Here is an 18,565-nt window from a genome sequence, read left to right as displayed (position 1 = left end):
TTCAACTGTTAGACAAAGACCTTTTTACTAACGAACCAACTGTCCTAGCACCTGCGGTGAGATCATGGGATGGAGAAATACTTCGCATCTTTTAACTTTGTAATTTACTGCAGCCCAAAACCTCTACTAGAATAAATCACGTGCGGCCTACCGCATTCAGCTAACATAAGAAATACCAGGCCTTTCTCCTTAACGATATATGTGACTCCAGGCCTCTACTAGGTTAAACACACTATTAAATTACATTCTAACATTAGTGCCTTTACTTTCACATACGTGGATAAATGACATACATGAATTAATTCAATTGAGTTACACATTTAGTCTAATACATTACACTAAACCGAAACTTATCGTTATACATTTGGCTAAATACATCTATTATACATTGTCACGTCCCCTAACGCTTTTACATGACGATGTGGCTAAAACATTTCCCAATATATTCAAGCAGAAATAACTAAAGATACACTCACAATAGATCTCAAACCCAAGCAGACTCATCAAAGAAAGCAACATTCCAGAGCACCTATTTTGATTGGTGATTGCTAGCGATACAGGACTGGGCAAAGATAACTGCTTTATCTTTTCCCTGGATGTCCCCTTTAGTCTCTCGTCGTATGTATACTCTCAACTATGCCTTTGTCCACCTTGGAATATGTAGCTCCTAAGTTGTCATTTTCTGAAGTTCACATGACCATTTCCACATACATGTTAACACATTCCTTTTTCTGAATCGTGGCAACAGTGGGACTGAACACACCAAAAGTCTTGAATTAAGAAGGATAAGTGCAGTATTGTGGTAGCAAAATGGTATTCTAAAATGTAGACACTCAAAAATGTCCTTTAATCAGAGTTCCCACATTTCACTAGATTGGAGACAGAGACAGTGTTAAACCTCAATCTCATGAGGCAATGTGCCCCCACGTTAAGGCACCTCCGAAAGCATCAAGAAACAAAAATACAATTCCTTAAGGAAATGGGCGGACTCAATAGTCGAATTCTAGATCAATGGAAAAGTTAAAAAAATGTATTACAGAATTCAAAAATTAAAGCAAGACAGACTCAATGCCATGAAGGATTTCAATGCAGAGTTATACAGAGAATGCAAAAATCAAATCATTCTAAGGCAGCAAACCAGGAAAGTAGCAGACATCACCCCTAGAAGAACGGGAAAGTTGCCTCAAAATTTCTAGTGCACCTCCATAATCAAGGGGTATTTATGCATTATTTTCACAAATTAAATTACAGGATCTGCAGACTCACTGTGGTATAAGCAAATGTAGCATTTTATTAGCAAATCAGAGCACATGAAAATAAAATGTAATATTACCTTTACACCCAAGCACTATCCCACTAGATTAATAATTCTTCAGCACCAATGATACATTAACAGTAATGGGTTATGTGGATAACTTGGACACAATGAACAAACAGAAGGACCTTGGGAAATGCTCTGAATTTGGGCTGAAAAAGTTAATTGAGAGCAGAATAACAATAACAGTGGAAATAAACAAGTACATCTCAGCTTACTGTGTGCTGTGGAGTTTAGAGGAGAGAAGGTGGGTGAGGGGAAGCAGGATGAGTGGCAGTTATGACTTCCATCTTGAACAAGAAGGCGTGTACAGTCGATTTGTGGTCTAGTTAACATATATCAGAAAGGTGCATTTCTGCACATCATAGGAAATTCGTTTACAAAAGAACAGTACTATATCACTAGGTACATGTGGAATCGCATGCGAAAATGTATTATGCACATTGTTAATGATACACAAAATAGAAACCCATAAAAACCTCTCCCAGCATGCATAGGTGTTCTATAGCTTTTCAAATCTAATATATGTTACTGGAGATAAGGATTCCAGGAGAGGGAGAGTGAAAACAGACTGCTTTAACAATACTGTTGAATGTCAGTGACTGTAAATCAATATTATAAATTCAATAATTTGTCATCAGAGCCAAGGATCAAATGATTGTCCACTTTAGACTGGAGACTAACAGGTGGGGCCCCTCTTGCTCATCACTGATTCTGTTAGAGAAGAGAAGGCCGCCCACCTGCATCCGAATCCAGCCTTTCATCGTGTGTAGGTGCATTCTAGGACATTACAATCGAACCCTGTACTAATGTGATAATCAGTACACTTTGCTGCCCACTCACCACTAGCACCACTGAGATGCACCATACTATGGGAAGTGCTGTGATCTAGCAGATGCAGGATATGGGCGTCTGGGAGCCAAACTCATGAAAACAAAAAAATTGATCTGGCAAGGAGGTGGAAGGACATATCGCCTTCTCATGCAGCCTTTCCTAATATTGTATAATCTGCCCCTGCCGCCAGTGCCCCTTCCTCGGGCACGTGTTTGCACCCTTGCAATGACAGAAATGAACATCTGTCCTTAGTAGCTGCAGCCTTTAAGCTAGGATAACACTCTCCTTTACACATAAGATGACAAATGTTCATTTTAAGCATTCTGTGCCTGCCAATTTTTTTTAGCCTTGTGCCACTGCCTTGTAAAGCATTTTTCTGCCTCCTGTTGTGAATCCATCAGCAGAGTGCACTGCAGAAATGCTATCAACATATACACTTATTCTGCCTGCATCTGGTTATTGATGATTTTCCTTCTTTTAAATGGAAGAGACATCCAATGCCCAGTCAATATATGTGATGGACAAGTTTGCAGTTGCTATGACAAATATTCAACAGCATCACTCTAGGAGCTCTTGGCCTTGTGGCACTATCCCGCGAGACCGGGTCTGCTAACATGGTGGAATGACCTTGTCAGATGAATGTCACTGGGGCCAGTAGCGTAGCAAGGGGCGGGTGGGGGGGGAGCGGTTCGCCCCGGGCCACACAAGTTTTGGGGGAGGCAAACGCATGAATCAACAGCACCCCCCCCGCTCCTACAAGGGGCCGCCGTCGGGCGTCAAACCTAGGGGGCGCCACCGGCACCAAAAAGTCTAGCTTCGACACTGACTGAGGCTTATCCTGAAAGCTGCTGCTGGCCACAGGGCCTTAGCCATCACATTTTAAGACTGAAAGACATATGATTCAGAGTTACACGGTCTGTGAGCTTCATCTTATATAGAGTACAATTCGATTTCAAATAGTACAAAATCTTCCAGAATTAGTTTGTGAGGCCCCTGAAACGTACTATCTTTGGTGAGTCTGGTTCTGTGGAATATAGTTATTGCAGTCTTCTGGAAAGGTCTTGTGCTATCAGGGTAGCAGTACATCCTCCTTAGATGTCGGGGTGCTCTGCAAAAAGCTGCAAACTCAAATTCCTGAATGTTTTAATGGTAGGTCACACTTCTGCGATAGTGTACCAATCACCGATATTGTAAATGAAGTGATTGTAATGTGTGAGAAAGTGCTTCTTTTGCATGGTTAGCCTCCCACTTTTTGCCTGGTTTTGATGTTTTTTTAAATGTAGGGCACAGGGTTCTTTCAACCAGGTCCCCTGTGCCAGTGCTCCTTCCCTAAAAACAAATCCCTAATTGGCACTTCTGCCCTCTGTAAGTCCCTAGTGACTGGTACTCTGAGTACCTAGGCCTGGAAGCTGAAGAGGGTCCCCTGGGACCCCACCTTACTGTGACCATGCTACTGCCTTTGCAGTTTGCATGCCCTTGTGAGGGAGAAAACAACAAAGTCGAGTCTTAGTCCAATGCCAACTAGCACGGCCTGAAGTCATAGGTAAGTCACCCCTTTAACAGACCTTACAGTCCTAAGGCAGGGTACACTATACCACAGGCGAGAGCATATCTGCATGAGCAGATATCCCCTACAATATTGGAGTCCATTTCCTAATATTGTAAATGCCAGTGAAGCCATAGAGAGTACATGGGCTGGAAACTCGACAACTTGAAGGCTTCACTGATAAACAGGAGTGTTTGGTCCCAAACTACTCCTCTCAATAAATCCACGCTGATGTCAGTGAGGTGCCCCGTGAAAACCTGTCAAACCCTGATGTGGGCTATGACCGGCTATGGCCAGCTATAGGCAGCCAGCCACCACCAGACATGTTTCTGGACCCCTGAGTAGAGAGACGCTGCTCTCCTCCCTTAGGATGGGCCAGTGCTCATAGACGGGTGCTTCAAAGGCCTGCTGCCTTTGTAATGCGACCCCCAGCCTCTGCTGCTAGCAGGAAATGGCAGACCCTAGTTTAGAACCCAACTTTGGGCTGGCAAACCGGCGGGAAAAATGTAAAATAATAGGAGGTGTGCCCACCTCTGCTAACCCCACCCCTAAGGTGGGGGAGGCGAGGTGAAACACAACTTTCAGTCCCCACCATCTTGAAGATGGGGAGACCCCTCCAATCAGGGCTAGGTCTATGCCCCCCTCCCACAGGAGGGTGGCAAAATAGAGGGTGTAGTCATCCCAGGTGAGGTGGCCATTGGCCGTACTCCCCAAAATGCCTCCTAAATGTAATATTTAGGTGCCTCCCTCAGACCTAGAATCCAGATCTGCGACGACCATTGAAGAAAGACGATGACCCTGCAGAGAAGAATGAAGACGACTGCCTTGGCCCCAGCCCTATAGGTCTGTCTCCAGCTTCTGCAAACCTGAGACCTGTCTTGCAGCCAGCGACCTCTGAAACCCCTGGGAGGACTGCTGCCTTCGAAAAAGACTCCATTCTCCTTTGGACAGCGGCCCCATCGTGATGAAACCTACTCCACGGACCTCGGATCCAGGCGGATCTGTGTCTCCTGCCCACTCCACACCCAACGCCCACAGGCCGAGTCTGAGTGGCTCACCAGTGCAGTAAAGATTCCCCAGCAATCCTGACATGTCCATTGTTGGCTGACCTCTCCTGATCCCCAAGATGGTGCCTGCAGTCTGAATCTCCCCGACTGCAACCGGCTCCGATAAGGAGACTTCAACATCAAAAGGCACCCCTGCACCTGAAGCCCTTGGGCCTTGGTGAGCTGAACTGACGGTGACCCTACGATCTCATACATCCCAAATTACCTCTGCTGTCAGTGGTCTTCCTCTTGCAACCTCCGGTGCCACGCCTGCGGCTCTGTGTCGTAAGAAGAATCCTCATTGAAAAGCATTGAGCGTCCAACGTCGAAATTGCACCCTGCACCCGGCCGCCCCTGTGCTGCTGGTGGTGTATGTTTGGTCCTGCTTTGTGGCCCCCCTGTGCTTAACCTAACCCCAAAGCTTGACCCCTGTAACCGATCTACTCACCAGCAAGCAGAATGGCTTCAGGCACCCCTGCCTCTATTGTAAAGCATTGAGCAGGACTCCGATTTTGATCTCTGCACCCGGCCCTCTCTGCGCCGCCTTGCTGACTTTTGGCTCTGAAGACTGGATTTGTAAGTGCAGTAGTTTCCTGTTTAACTTCAATATTGGTTTCCCCATATGATAACATTGGAATGTGTTGAAAAGTTTCTAAGTGTCGATTTTTCAAAGTGAAAAGTATTCCTAATTAAAAACACACGTATCTTATTACGAAGATCTTGGTCTTACAATTAAATGCAAACAAAGTATAATTTTCTAAAATTGGTCTGGCTCTCCTGTGGGCTGGGTTAGGGCGGGGCAGGGCTGGTGGCTTAGGGTGGGAGGAGGAGTGGACTCTGCACACTATGTGCACATGACTGCTTGGCCAGCCATTTCAGCCGGCCAAGCAGTCATACGCACTTTGCATTTTCCCCACCAGGCTGTAATGAACTGCCTAGTAGGGAATATGCACTGGCTCCCTGTCCCGATCTGAGCGCCGATCTACGATCAGACCAATCACAACGCTGCATTACAGCATTGTGATTTGGCTCAGGGGAGCCTGTGTGGCCGGTACTTCCTGCAGCTTTTTCCAGACTGGATTCAGGAAGAGCAGAAAAGGGGAGGAGAGATGCAGCCGTCAGAAAAGGTAAGTGTTTTTTTAATATATTTTCAACCACCCCACCTCCCACCCCGTTCCCTACCAGCTGCCACTGCCTCACACAACAGCCTTGCCGCATCCCGGGACCGATGCATCGGTTCGGCTGCTCTGCGCATCTTTGACCTGGATCCACGCAATGCTCCCCCACTAGGATTTAAGGTACTCTGTTCAGCGTGCCTGACTGGCTCCCATCGAGGTCAGCCTGAACTTGTGACTTTATTTATTTATTTTTATTTTATTTTAGCGATTTGTAAAGCGCCTGGTGACCCGAGGGCATCCCCGCGCTATAATCTTGAAGGCAAACCTGAGGGCAAAAAGGGGGGGTTTTTATTTAGGAAACAATATCGTTTTCAATTTCTTCCTGAACAGCAGGTGATTGGATTCCAGTCGGAGGGTACGGGGGAGAGCGTTCCATCTCGTGGATGCATTAATCGAGAAGCGGAGGCCACCCGAACGTGTCTTCTTATGTCTAGGGACATTGGCCAGATTCTCATTCTCCGAGCAGAGGGACCTGGAGACTTTGTAAGGAGTAACCAGGTCTCTTAAGATGTTTGGGCCGGAACCGTTAAGCAGCTTATGTGCAGTGCAGAGGGTCTTGAAATCGACCCTTTGGCGGATTGGAAGCCAGTGAAGATCCTGGATTGCTGGCCTGGCTGATGCTCTGGAGGGGAGATTCCAGAGTAGCCGGGCGGCTGCGTTCTGCGTTCGCTGGAGTTTGGACAGGGTAGATTCTGGTGCTCCGAGGTATATCATGTTACAATAGTCCAGCCTTGCGAGCACCAGGCCCTGTACTAGGAGCTTCCTGGATAGGGGCGGGAGAAGTGGGAGGATCTTCCTGATGGAGCGCATTAGGCCAAAGCAGGTCCCTGCTGTCTTGGTAGCTTGAGTCTTCATTGACAGCTCGGGCTCTAGCCATACTCCTAGGGTTTTAATTTCCTGTTTCGGGGTGGGGATTTCCCCGAAAACGGCTGGCCAGACCGAAGGAGGGATGGTGGACCACTGCTTGCCCAGAAACATGACCTCGGTCTTTGACCCGTTTAATTTGAGTGCTGACTCACACATCCAAGTGTGGATATTTTTAAGGCAGTTTTGGAGATTGTCCGGGTGTTTGTCCAATTGGGAAAGTGAGACGACTAGTTGGGTGTCGTCGGCGTAGCTTACTATTTTAATCCCGAAGGGGGTGACCACATCTTCAAGGGGGGCCATGTAGGCATTAAATAAAGTTGGGCTTAATGAGGACCCCTGGGGGACCCCGCTCGTGAGGGGGAGGGTGGCAGAGTGGAATTTGCCATCCCACACCTGGAACGAGCGCCCTGAGAGGAAAGACTCTATCCACTTGAGCGCTGAACTTGCAATCCCTGCAGCAGCTAGCCGATGAAGAAGGACACGATGGTTGACTGTGTCGAAGGCTGCGCTTAAGTCCAGGAGGATCACTGCCACTGATCCTCCTGAATCCAGGATGCATCTCGCCTCCTCGATGACGGCGAGGAGGGCGGAGTCCGTGCCATGACCTGGACGGAAACCCGTCTGGGACTGCCGTAAGATGTTGTTGGCTTCTAAGTATCGTGACAATTGGCCATTGACCAATTTCTCGGCCATCTTGCTGATACCAGGGAGGAGAGAAATAGGTCTGTAGTTCGCCATGTCGGCTGGGTCAAGCTGGGGTTTCTTTAGGAGTGCCTTAACAATTGCACTTTTCCAGCTGGGGGGAACCGAGCCTTGGGAGAGTGATGTGTTTATGAGCTCCGTAATTGTGGGCACTACGACTGCGGCTACAGTTTTGAGGAATCTGATCGGGGCAGGGTCTAACGGGGATCCGCTTTTCATTTTGGTTAAAGTGGATTCTACCTCGTCTCTTGTTACTGCTTTAAAGGAGGTGAGCTGGGGAAGCACGCTATTTCCTGCGTAGTTAGTGGAACCCTCAGCGTTCCTGTTGTTGGGTAGGCTAAGACGGGGCAGAGATGTTAAAATGCGATCGATTTTAGCATTGAAGTAGTTGGCCAGCTCATTACTTCTGTCCACAGGAGGTGTGTTAGATGAGGGTGGGACAGGTTTTTTCAGTAACTCTTTAACGATGAGGTATGATTCCCTTGCCGAGTTAGTAGCGTTTTTAATCCTGGTATCATAATGAGAGGCTTTAGCGAGTTTTAGGGAACCTTTGTATGTTCTCACGGTTTGCTGATACGCAACTTTGCTTGCGTGCTGCCAGTCTTTCCTCCATATCCGTTCTGCTTTTTTACAGTGTTTACGGAGGATCCGGAGTTCCGGAGTGTACCATGGAGCGGATCCTGGTTTATCGTTCTTATTCTCGCGAGTTTTTATTGGGAGGATGGAGTCAAGGGAAGTGGTAATCCATGCTCTGAATTTACTGTCCGCGGTAGTCGGGTCTTCCGAGGGGGTCGGGATCGATGAATTCAGTGTTTTGGTCCAATCATCTGGGGATAGTCTGGCCCATGCTCTATCTTTAATATAGGTGGTGGGTTTGTGGAGTTTCTTGGATACTCCTGGGAGGCGGAAAGGAACCATGAAGTGGTCCGTCCATGGGAGAGGAAGGGACTTAGTGACTTGAAGAGTGGTGTCATTCGTGAACACTGGATCAAGCAGATGGCCTTTAGAGTGCGTGGCACCAGAGTTAGCTAGGTGGAGGCCAAATGTAGCCAGTTCTCCAATCAAGTCAACCGCTCCTGTATCTAGGGGGTCATCGAAATGGATGTTAAGATCCCCTATTATGGAGAAGTTGGGGGTGGAGTGGGCTTGAGATGCGATAGTCTCAAGGAGAGCTCTAGTGAAAGAGCTCGTATTGCCGGGGGGGCGGTAGATTAGGAGTCCCACTAGTGTGTGGGTCGGACCTACGTGGATGGTAAATTGGAGGCTTTCAGAGTCCGTGATCTGGGCGTCATTGATTCTACAGGTGAGGTGGTCACGGTAAATAATCGCCAAGCCTCCTCCTCTACCCAAAGGGCGGGGCTGGGATTGTACCAGGAAACCTGGGGGAGTAGCCAGGATGACGTCTGAGTCCGAGTGGTTTGTAATCCATGTTTCTGAGAGGAACAGGATGTCAAGCTCATGATCTTCTATAAGATGGTTGATTAGCAGCGCGTGTCTGGGGAGAGAACGACAGTTCAGGGTGGCTAATTTGAGAGCTGTGGGCAAAGTATGTCGGCAGGGGAGCTTGAGCTGGACAGGGCGGCAGCGAGTGCATGTAGTGTCCCAATCCGGCGCAACCAGATATCTCCATTAGCGCTTTGTACATTTTGGTGCTATTTTCACTATGGCCAGAGACATCTTAAGGATTTCAGGGGCCCTGGGCCAAAGATATTTTGGGGTCCCCTATTCAGAATAACTTTGGAATTATGATCCAGTTTCAGCTCTTTCATGCCCTCTTTGGCCAGTAAACAGGCCCAGTGGTCCAAATTCTGAATCTGTTTGCATCTAATATTCAGGGATAATGACATATTTTTTTCAAGATTTTAATGCAGTAGCAGCTCACTAATATTATCGCAAATAATCTTTGTGACCCCCTCCTATTTTTCACATGCAAGGTCCTGTCTTGATTTAAAACAAGCTTTGATTGTGGATATTGCATGGTCATATCAATCACATTAAAAATGAATTAAAGTAAAACAGTATTTAAAACAATCTGTTTAAGAACTGCTCATGGTCATCATGTCAAGAAGCTCCACAGCTGGGCCTGAAAGGCTGGGGCTCTGGGCCAGGACCCACTTTGCCCACGCCTTAAAACGTCTCCTGATCTTTAAAATTAAATATCTCCAGGTCTACTAATTTAATTTTTTGTTGTTTAGGTCCCGTTTCATTTATTAAAAACTCCTCTATTTTTATCAATCTGTGGTGGGCTCCTTTTGTGGTGTGTTTTCACTGTTTTACTGTTTGATTTGTTGCAGAAATACTGTATACATCGCGTCTAATTTAAGCCTGACTGCTCAGTGCCAAGTTACCAAGGGCGTGAGCACAGGTTAATTTGAGGTTTGCTTGTGCCTTACCCTGACAAGTATAGTGGTTGCTGCTTGACCAGGGATTACACCCCGGGCAACCAACAACCCAATTTGTTACACATTCAAAGGTATGAATTCCACCACAAAAATGCCTTTCATCAGGCCTGATGGGGGAGCAAGATGGCGGTCTTCCTTAGGAACTCCTGATTCTGATAAACATACTTTGAGGGGCTTTGGGGCAGCAGCTTTCGTCCATTTGTCACTGAAACTGTCATTCACATTTTGCTCACACCCACCACTTCATCGCTGAAGTGGGTCAACCCGCTTCAGCCATTGCCTCCACTATCTATGAGTAATGGCATTTTGCTTGTGCGCAATCTCCGCAGCTGCTATAAAAATAGTCCACAACAGTGAAAGCTGTGGTTGACCAAGGTATCCCTTAAAAAAACATTATTTATCTCTTTTCTTATTCTTTTTCTTTGCAAGGGCTGAGAAGTTCCCCCATTCATTGGTCCTGGGCAACTTGCTGCAGCTTGCAGTGCGCCGCAGGTCCTGCGGGCACTTCGTTAGCAGTCATGTTTTACTAATTGTTTTCACATTCTTCACCATCCCAAAATAGCCGAGACGTTCACTATTTTGGAACTCTAAAGAGTGACAAAGAACGAGAACAAACGCATTTCAAAATGGCCACCTAGAAAATGTTCATCAGCACATAGTAACATTTATTCCTTGTTCTCTACATGGAAAATATTGTTTTCCACGGAAAAAGCCTACACCCACACACTTTCCAGTTTTGGCAGTGTTCCCTCAGATTTCCACCCTGGATAGGGGTTTGCCCCCACCCTAGAAATAAGTAAATATCAGGCCATTGGGTGTGATAAACTTGTGACTACTCACAATCTCACAAGAGTATGGGTGTTCACTCAGTTTCCATGCCAAACCAGAACAGAATTTTGTGAATTACAAATTAGAAATTGCACTTATGAATCCTTCTATTTAAGTATAGCTGAGGTGTGCACGTGGCTTTGTGAATCAGGACCCCCTGCTAAGGATGTGTGCAAAATGATCCTATCTGCGATCACAAATGGCAGAGCGTGATTTCTGAAATGAGGATAGACAGGCGTTTACCTCTGTGGATGGAAAGTATTCCTAGGGAAAATTCCATGGGTATGGCTGACATTTCGCAGCTGGAGGTGGAAGCATCTGGGATTCCACGGAGGGGGCTGGTGAGGGGCCATCAGGAAGGTGGTGAAACAAGCAAAGATATGACCTGTGGACCTTCACACACCCTCCCACATACTGTGTCCACCCTGTTTGCACATGCAAATTTAGTCCCAAGAAAAGTACTTACGTATGTAATGAGAAGAGAAATTTATGGGGTGGAAGGTAAGGATTTCCTCCAGCAGGAAAATGTTTTCTTGCTGGAGAACAAAAAAACTGCTTGATATACTAATGCTCTTTTAAGAACCTCTTATTCATGGGAATTCTCACCCTCCAAACAGCCAGCAGTTGAGCAGCAGGAGTAGACGTTGAGAATGTATGAGCATTTCTACGTGTGCTTTTGTGAATCTCATGAAAGTCGGAAATATACACACACTTCAGCCATACGTCTTCACTCTGTAGACTCCCAACTTGAAAATGTGCCAGTGGAAAAAACAAGGTTCCAGCGTGAAATACAAATGTCAAAGAATACCTCTTGGCGCCATTAGACGCCATTCCCCAACAACCAAATAGTCGAACCATTATCTATTGGCTTGGCTAACTGGAATCTTTATTTTGATTCGGGTTTAAGAATCATAAATTCTATTCACAATAAACTAACTGGCTTATTCTTAGAGAACATCAAACATGTTGCTCTCAGTGAGAGTTTGGACAATGAATTTGTCATTCGTTGCATGGTTCTCTGGCATTCCATGCACTCACTAGCAGGGACGCCCCACTCTTACAGGCACATGCATCATCATAGGGTTTTGCAATTCCTTAATAGCAATTATTAAGGAATCGCAATTAAGGAATAGCAAAACCCTATGCATGTAGGAATCGCTAAAGAAATAGCGATTCCCACAAATTCCTTAATTGCGACTAGCAAATTGCGAGTCGCAATTAAGGAATGTCTTCCCATTCATTCCTATGGGCCTCCAGGCCCATAGGAATGAATTAGAGATTGCGGGAGCAATTTGCGAGTACCAGTAGGTACTCGCAAATTGCTCCCGCAATTTCGATGGTGCAAGGGTGTCAAAATGACACCCTATTGCACCCATGTATGTTCACTCTGCACAAATGTTGCATACACACATGCTCTAAGGGCATGTGTGTGGGCAACATGAAACTTAGTAAAATGCAAAGAAGTGCATTTTTCTAAGTTTTCGCAAATTACCATGAGGTCCAGCCTCATGGTAATTTGCTCACGCTAATAGCGAAATCGCTATTTTGTAAACTGTAATGCATTGCATTTAAGGAATCGCAATTAGGGATTCCTTAAATGCAATTGCTATTTAAGAAATCACAATAATTTGCGATTTCTTAAATTGCGAGTGGCAAGTTGTTTCATGCATCGCAAAAGCTATTTTTGCGATCGCAAACGGCCGATTTTTGCGATTCGCGCCGTTTGCGATCGCAAATAGCTTTGATGCATGTGCCTGTTAGACACAGCTCTATGTTGTACAGTAATCTATGAACACTGTGATATCTCTCAGAAGTTAAAATACTGGATCAATAAACCTGTAGGTGTTCAAACAATCCGTTGAGATGATATTTACATTTTCACTTTGAAGGGCCCTCTTTACCCATGGCTGGGCCTTCTGAACAGCACATCTTGAGAAAGAACACCTGCCGCCTGTTTTCATGGCCTTGCAAAGTGAATGTGCCGGTGTCCACTCCGCCAATCAGGAAGAAGCATCCGGGCAAGCTAGCGCAGAGGCCGAGGGAACAAACGCCTGGAAAAACAGAAACCGGCAGATAAGGGAGGTAAGATGAGAAAAAACAGCGTCACCCAGTGAGAAGAAAACAGATGGTTTATGAAGCAAGACACGAGGATTTTTTTTAGATCATGAGAGGGGCCCACCTCCATTGCCCTGTCACAGTCTATTACAACTACTATCTGCTACTTACTGATGCTCACAGAGGCTTTACTTATGTGGATTAGTCCATGTCTCCACTAAACGTGCGGGCTATATGTACATGCATATGTATGTATGTGTGTACATATATATATATTCACTTAAAAAACCATAGGTTTCACACATGTTATAGTTAGCTGGACATTTCACTCGTGACAAACCAATGAAATTCCCCGTTATAGTTAGTGCAGGCAACTATAACTCACGCGACCGCAATCCTCTGCTGATGACGTCAGATATTACATCACTGTCTTCTTCCATTAATTTTTAGCTAAACATATATTACAAATATTTTTTTTTCAGAAAGACACATATGTCATCAGTGATGTAATATCTGACGTCATCAGCAGAGGATTGCGGTCGCGTGAGTTATAGTTGCCTGCACTAACAATAACGGGGGACTTTCAATGGTTTTTCACAAGTGAAATGTCCAGCTAACTATAACATGTGTGAAACCTATGGTTTTTTAAGTGAATTTGCAAGGTTTTTTAAATGCTAATTCCTAACTATAACGTGTGTGAAACCTATGGTTTTTTCAGTGAATTTGTACGGTTTTTTAAATGCTAAGTTATGTATTTTTTTTTTTTTAAGGTTTTTCACCGTGCGCGTACCGTACGCGCACGGTGCGCTTCGCGTACCGTACGCGCGCTGTGGGAATTTTTCCGTTTCTACCGTACGCGCACGCTACGCGTACTCCGCGGTTTTTCGCAAAAAAATTAAAGGAAATTTTGGCCCTTGGAGGTCCTTCTGGGACCCCCTGAGAAAGGCTAGGGGGTCAGGAACTGTCCACCCTGCCCCCTTTTCACGTTCATAAACAAAGGGATCCACCCACGGGTATAAGAGATCTCCCGATTACTCAATATGCATCCCATGGTTGTGGAGAATACACATTAGTTGTTTAAATACCCCTCACACACCAAAAGGGCCCTTGGTGTCATGCTTCATCAAGGGGGTCTTCCTGCCCCTCTACGGGACAGGGCGTGCTACGACCTACGTTTACGTGGGAGCACTGTTGTTAGTGAGACAGCTATGTGTGATGCGGGGGTGTGAGAGGAAGGGTCAGGAGTGAATAAGGAGTGAATTAAAAAATACCTGGCTCTCTGGTCTCGAAAAATTTATTCTGCCGTTCGAGCTGGTATTAGTAAAAGGTGGGGTGAGGAGGGTGTATGCCTCAATGAGCTATGCCTCCTAGTGGTGTCGACATGTTTCGAAGCTTCCCCATGCTTCTTCGTCAGGACCTTAAGGATCCCTTCCTGCCACTAACTGTGTTGTGTTTAAAACAAAAATTGTAAGAAAATGAAATGAAAAAAGGAAGTAAATAGCCTCCAAGAAGTCGTAATGCCTTAATAGGTCTTACATAATCCTATCAACCTAAAGGGAATAAACATAAGATAAAGGCATATTAATTACGTAGGAAGTAATTCAATCCATCGTGTGAGTACGGTGATCTGTAAAAAAGGTGAAGAGTACTGGTCTCTTAACGCTATCTGTAACGTTATCACGTGATCTGTGATGAAGGCACTGTGTGACAAATGAACATACAACATTAGACATAACAAACATACAACAAAAAGCACACACTCTATTCAGAATGGGACTGAAATCCCGCACTAGTTCAGTGTATATCCATGCCAGTAAAAAGATCCCCAAAGTATGGACATACTTGCTAAAAGGAGATAAGTAACCTCATGAGCTCATGGACCGAGTGGTGGGCGTGCCAGGTAGGCTACCTATATGAAGGGATGAACGGGAGAGGAAAAAGTGGTCCAACGATCAAAATGTTAGCGTTGTCAAGATATTACCTCGTTCACACAGAAGCGCCGTACTTACGACTCCAAGGATCAATGTCCCGCCAAATGAACCACCCCAGTCGGCTCCGTCGATGGAACTGAGTCGAAGGGAGCCCGTTTAAATGACTGCATCAATTAGTGTAATCGTGCCAAAAGGGTTAACGCCCAATGCGCGCTGACTCTGCAAACGGAGACCCGGAACCGGAAGGGGACCGTCCGGGTCACTCAGATCGATTGCCTGAGCCGAGACTGAAAGGAGAAGGACCCCAGGGGGAAGACAGAGGTGTCTTAACCCACTGCCTGCATAGATTCAAAAACTGATGGAATACAAAGGGAGCAAGTGCTGTAGTCACCTGGGATTGAGACCGGAACGGTCACCAAGAACGACTATCTGAGCCGAGATTTAAAGGAGAAGGACCTCAGGGGGAAGACATATGTGTCTCAACCAGATGCCTGCATAGATACCAAACTGATGGAATAAAAAAGATCGGATAAAAGGAGAGCAAGTGCTGTGGTCACCTGGGATTGGGAGTGTGTAATAATAGTGGGCAAGGAGTATATTAACTCACACTAACCTGATGTAAATAGAGGGATTGGCATAACTCCACAAAGGAAAGGGAGAAGCCACAGTAGTGATGGGCTGAATAGCCGAACATCATCAAACCTGCAGACAAGGGGATTAAATGATGATATACCATGGAACCAGTTCCATCTTTAAGAGATCTGATTACAGACTGAATGGCTTTCTACTATGAGCTCTACAACCTTACTGGAGCTTCCATTTTTTTTGGGGGGGCGATCATTCCATGGTTGTGCCTATCCGATACCTCTCCCTCACCACTGTGAGGTTTCTGTCACTCCCTCCCCCTTTTTTTAGGATTGTATTTTTCATTTTTTATTCTTGTAATCATTGCTACATTACTGTACATTCTTGGCACTCTGGCGGATTCTCCCTGATGATGTTCGGCTATTCAGCCCATCACTACTGTGGCTTCTCCCTTTCCTTTGCGGAGTTATGCCAATCCCTCTATTTACATCAGGTTAGTGTGAGTTAATATACTCCTTGCCCACTATTATTACACACTCCCAATCCCAGGTGACCACAGCACTTGCTCTCCTTTTATCCGATCTTTTTTATTCCATCAGTTTGGTATCTATGCAGGCATCTGGTTGAGACACATATGTCTTCCCCCTGAGGTCCTTCTCCTTTAAGTCTCGGCTCAGATAGTCGTTCTTGGTGACCGTTCCGGTCTCAATCCCAGGTGACTACAGCACTTGCTCCCTTTGTATTCCATCAGTTTTTGAATCTATGCAGGCAGTGGGTTAAGACACCTCTGTCTTCCCCCTGGGGTCCTTCTCCTTTCAGTCTCGGCTCAGGCAATCGATCTGAGTGACCCGGACGGTCCCCTTCCGGTTCCGGGTCTCCGTTTGCAGAGTCAGCGCGCATTGGGCGTTAACCCTTTTGGCGCGATTACACTAATTGATGCAGTCATTTAAACGGGCTCCCTTCGACTCAGTTCCATCGACGGAGCCGACCGGGGTGGTTCATTTGGCGGGACATTGATCCTTGGAGTCGTAAGTACGGCGCTTCTGTGTGAACGAGGTAATATCTTGACAACGCTAACATTTTGATCGTTGGACCACTTTTTCCTCTCCCGTTCCTCCCTTCATATAGGTAGCCTACCTGGCACGCCCACCACTCGGTCCATGAGCTCATGAGGTTACTTATCTCCTTTTAGCAAGTATGTCCATACTTTGGGGATCTTTTTACTGGCATGGATATACACTGAACTAGTGCGGGATTTCAGTCCCATTCTGAATAGAGTGTGTGCTTTTTGTTGTATGTTTGTTATGTCTAATGTTGTATGTTCATTTGTCACACAGTGCCTTCATCACAGATCACGTGATAACGTTACGGATAGCGTTAAGAGACCAGTACTCTTCACCTTTTTTACAGATCACCGTACTCACACGATGGATTGAATTACTTCCTACGTAATTAATATGCCTTTATCTTATGTTTATTCCCTTTAGGTTGATAGGATTATGTAAGACCTATTAAGGCATTACGACTTCTTGGAGGCTATTTACTTCCTTTTTTCATTTCATTTTCTTACAATTTTTGTTTTAAACACAACACAGTTAGTGGCAGGAAGGGATCCTTAAGGTCCTGACGAAGAAGCATGGGGAAGCTTCGAAACATGTCGACACCACTAGGAGGCATAGCTCATTGAGGCATACACCCTCCTCACCCCACCTTTTACTAATACCAGCTCGAACGGCAGAATAAATTTTTCGAGACCAGAGAGCCAGGTATTTTTTAATTCACTCCTTATTCACTCCTGACCCTTCCTCTCACACCCCCGCATCACACATAGCTGTCTCACTAACAACAGTGCTCCCACGTAAACGTAGGTCGTAGCACGCCCTGTCCCGTAGAGGGGCAGGAAGACCCCCATGATGAAGCATGACACCAAGGGCCCTTTTGGTGTGTGAGGGGTATTTAAACAACTAATGTGTATTCTCCACGACCGTGGGATGCATATTGAGTAATCGGGAGATCTCTTATACCCGTGGGTGGATCCCTTTGTTTATGTATAATTGACTGGGAGGAAGTATCCACCTCCACCACTCGCTGAGTGGTACCTCTCTACTCCTTTGCTTGTTTTCCTTTCCCTTTTCACGTTCTCCACCTTTGTTTTTCACCCCCTCAGACTGCGAGAGACAAAATGGCAGCCGACACTTCCTGGTTTCGACCGATTCGAATGTTTACTAAGATCTAACAACCAATCAGAATCGCGCTCGTGCACGGCAGCGTGCGCGTACGGTAAGTTTTACCGTACGCGCACGGTACAGAACAGATTTACACCAGACCTGCAAAAGGCACATCCCTGACCTGAGGACTACCTCTCTGTCAAATTTCAAGTAATTCTGTTCAGCCGTTCGGGCTGTAGCTTGGACTAAAGGTCCTATGGAAAAATGCATGGGAAAAACGCGTTTTGGGACCCCCCCTTTTTCTCAACCCCCGCTTGACGAATCCCCCCGAGACTCTCAGGGAAGGAGCGGAGCGGAGCGCCCCACCTATTTTGAAAATTTTGCGAGGATTCGTCAATCGGCGCCAAAGTTATTCCAAATAGAATGTTGCGGATTTCCTATGGAAACACGATCCTAACTATAACTATCTACTGGCGACTGCCAGTAGATAATATGTATATATTCACTCCAAAAGAATCCTTTTTGCGGCACGCTCTGTAACGGGTGCAAGCGTGATGGGCTGGATTCAAGCCCTGAAATTAATTTTGTACCAAGGATACGCTGGACTCCGTAAATCGATTAATCTCAAGTTTAATTCACTGAGTCAATTCACTCAGTGAATTAAACTTCAAGTTAATCGGATTTATGGAGTGCAGCGTATCCTTGGTATCAAAATATATAGGCGACAAATGGAGTAAAGTAAAGTAATCTTAGCACTTACATCGGGTCCTTGTCCATCTGTTCGATGTGGATTTTGCCGGCTGTGGAGAAGAAAGTGATAGATAGATATATATATATATATATATATATATATATATATATATATATATATATATATATATATATATATACACATGTACATATATACACACACACACATATTTATATATATATATTTACTGAAAAAACCATAGGTTTTAGGGTAAGTTATAGTTAGCTGGACATTTCACTCATACAAAACCATAGAAATTCCCCCGTTATAGTTAGTTCAGCTAACTATAACTCGCTCCCCCACAATGCACTGCTGATGACGTCACATATTACATCACTCATGACATGGTCAGTGACA

General features: G+C 45.5%; 1 pseudogene; it reads left to right on the top strand.

Moving 5' to 3' along the window:
* Nucleotides 1-1,398: 1,398 nt before the first annotated feature.
* LOC146821820 (uncharacterized) overlaps nt 1,399-18,565 on the top strand; it is a 59,884-nt pseudogene continuing 42,717 nt past the window's right edge.

Source organism: Triturus cristatus, chromosome 6, assembly GCF_964204655.1.
Source record: "Triturus cristatus chromosome 6, aTriCri1.1, whole genome shotgun sequence".
Taxonomy (NCBI): Eukaryota; Metazoa; Chordata; class Amphibia; order Caudata; family Salamandridae; genus Triturus; species Triturus cristatus.
Note: the sequence above shows the minus strand (reverse complement) of the source record. Positions and strands in the feature narration are given on the sequence as shown.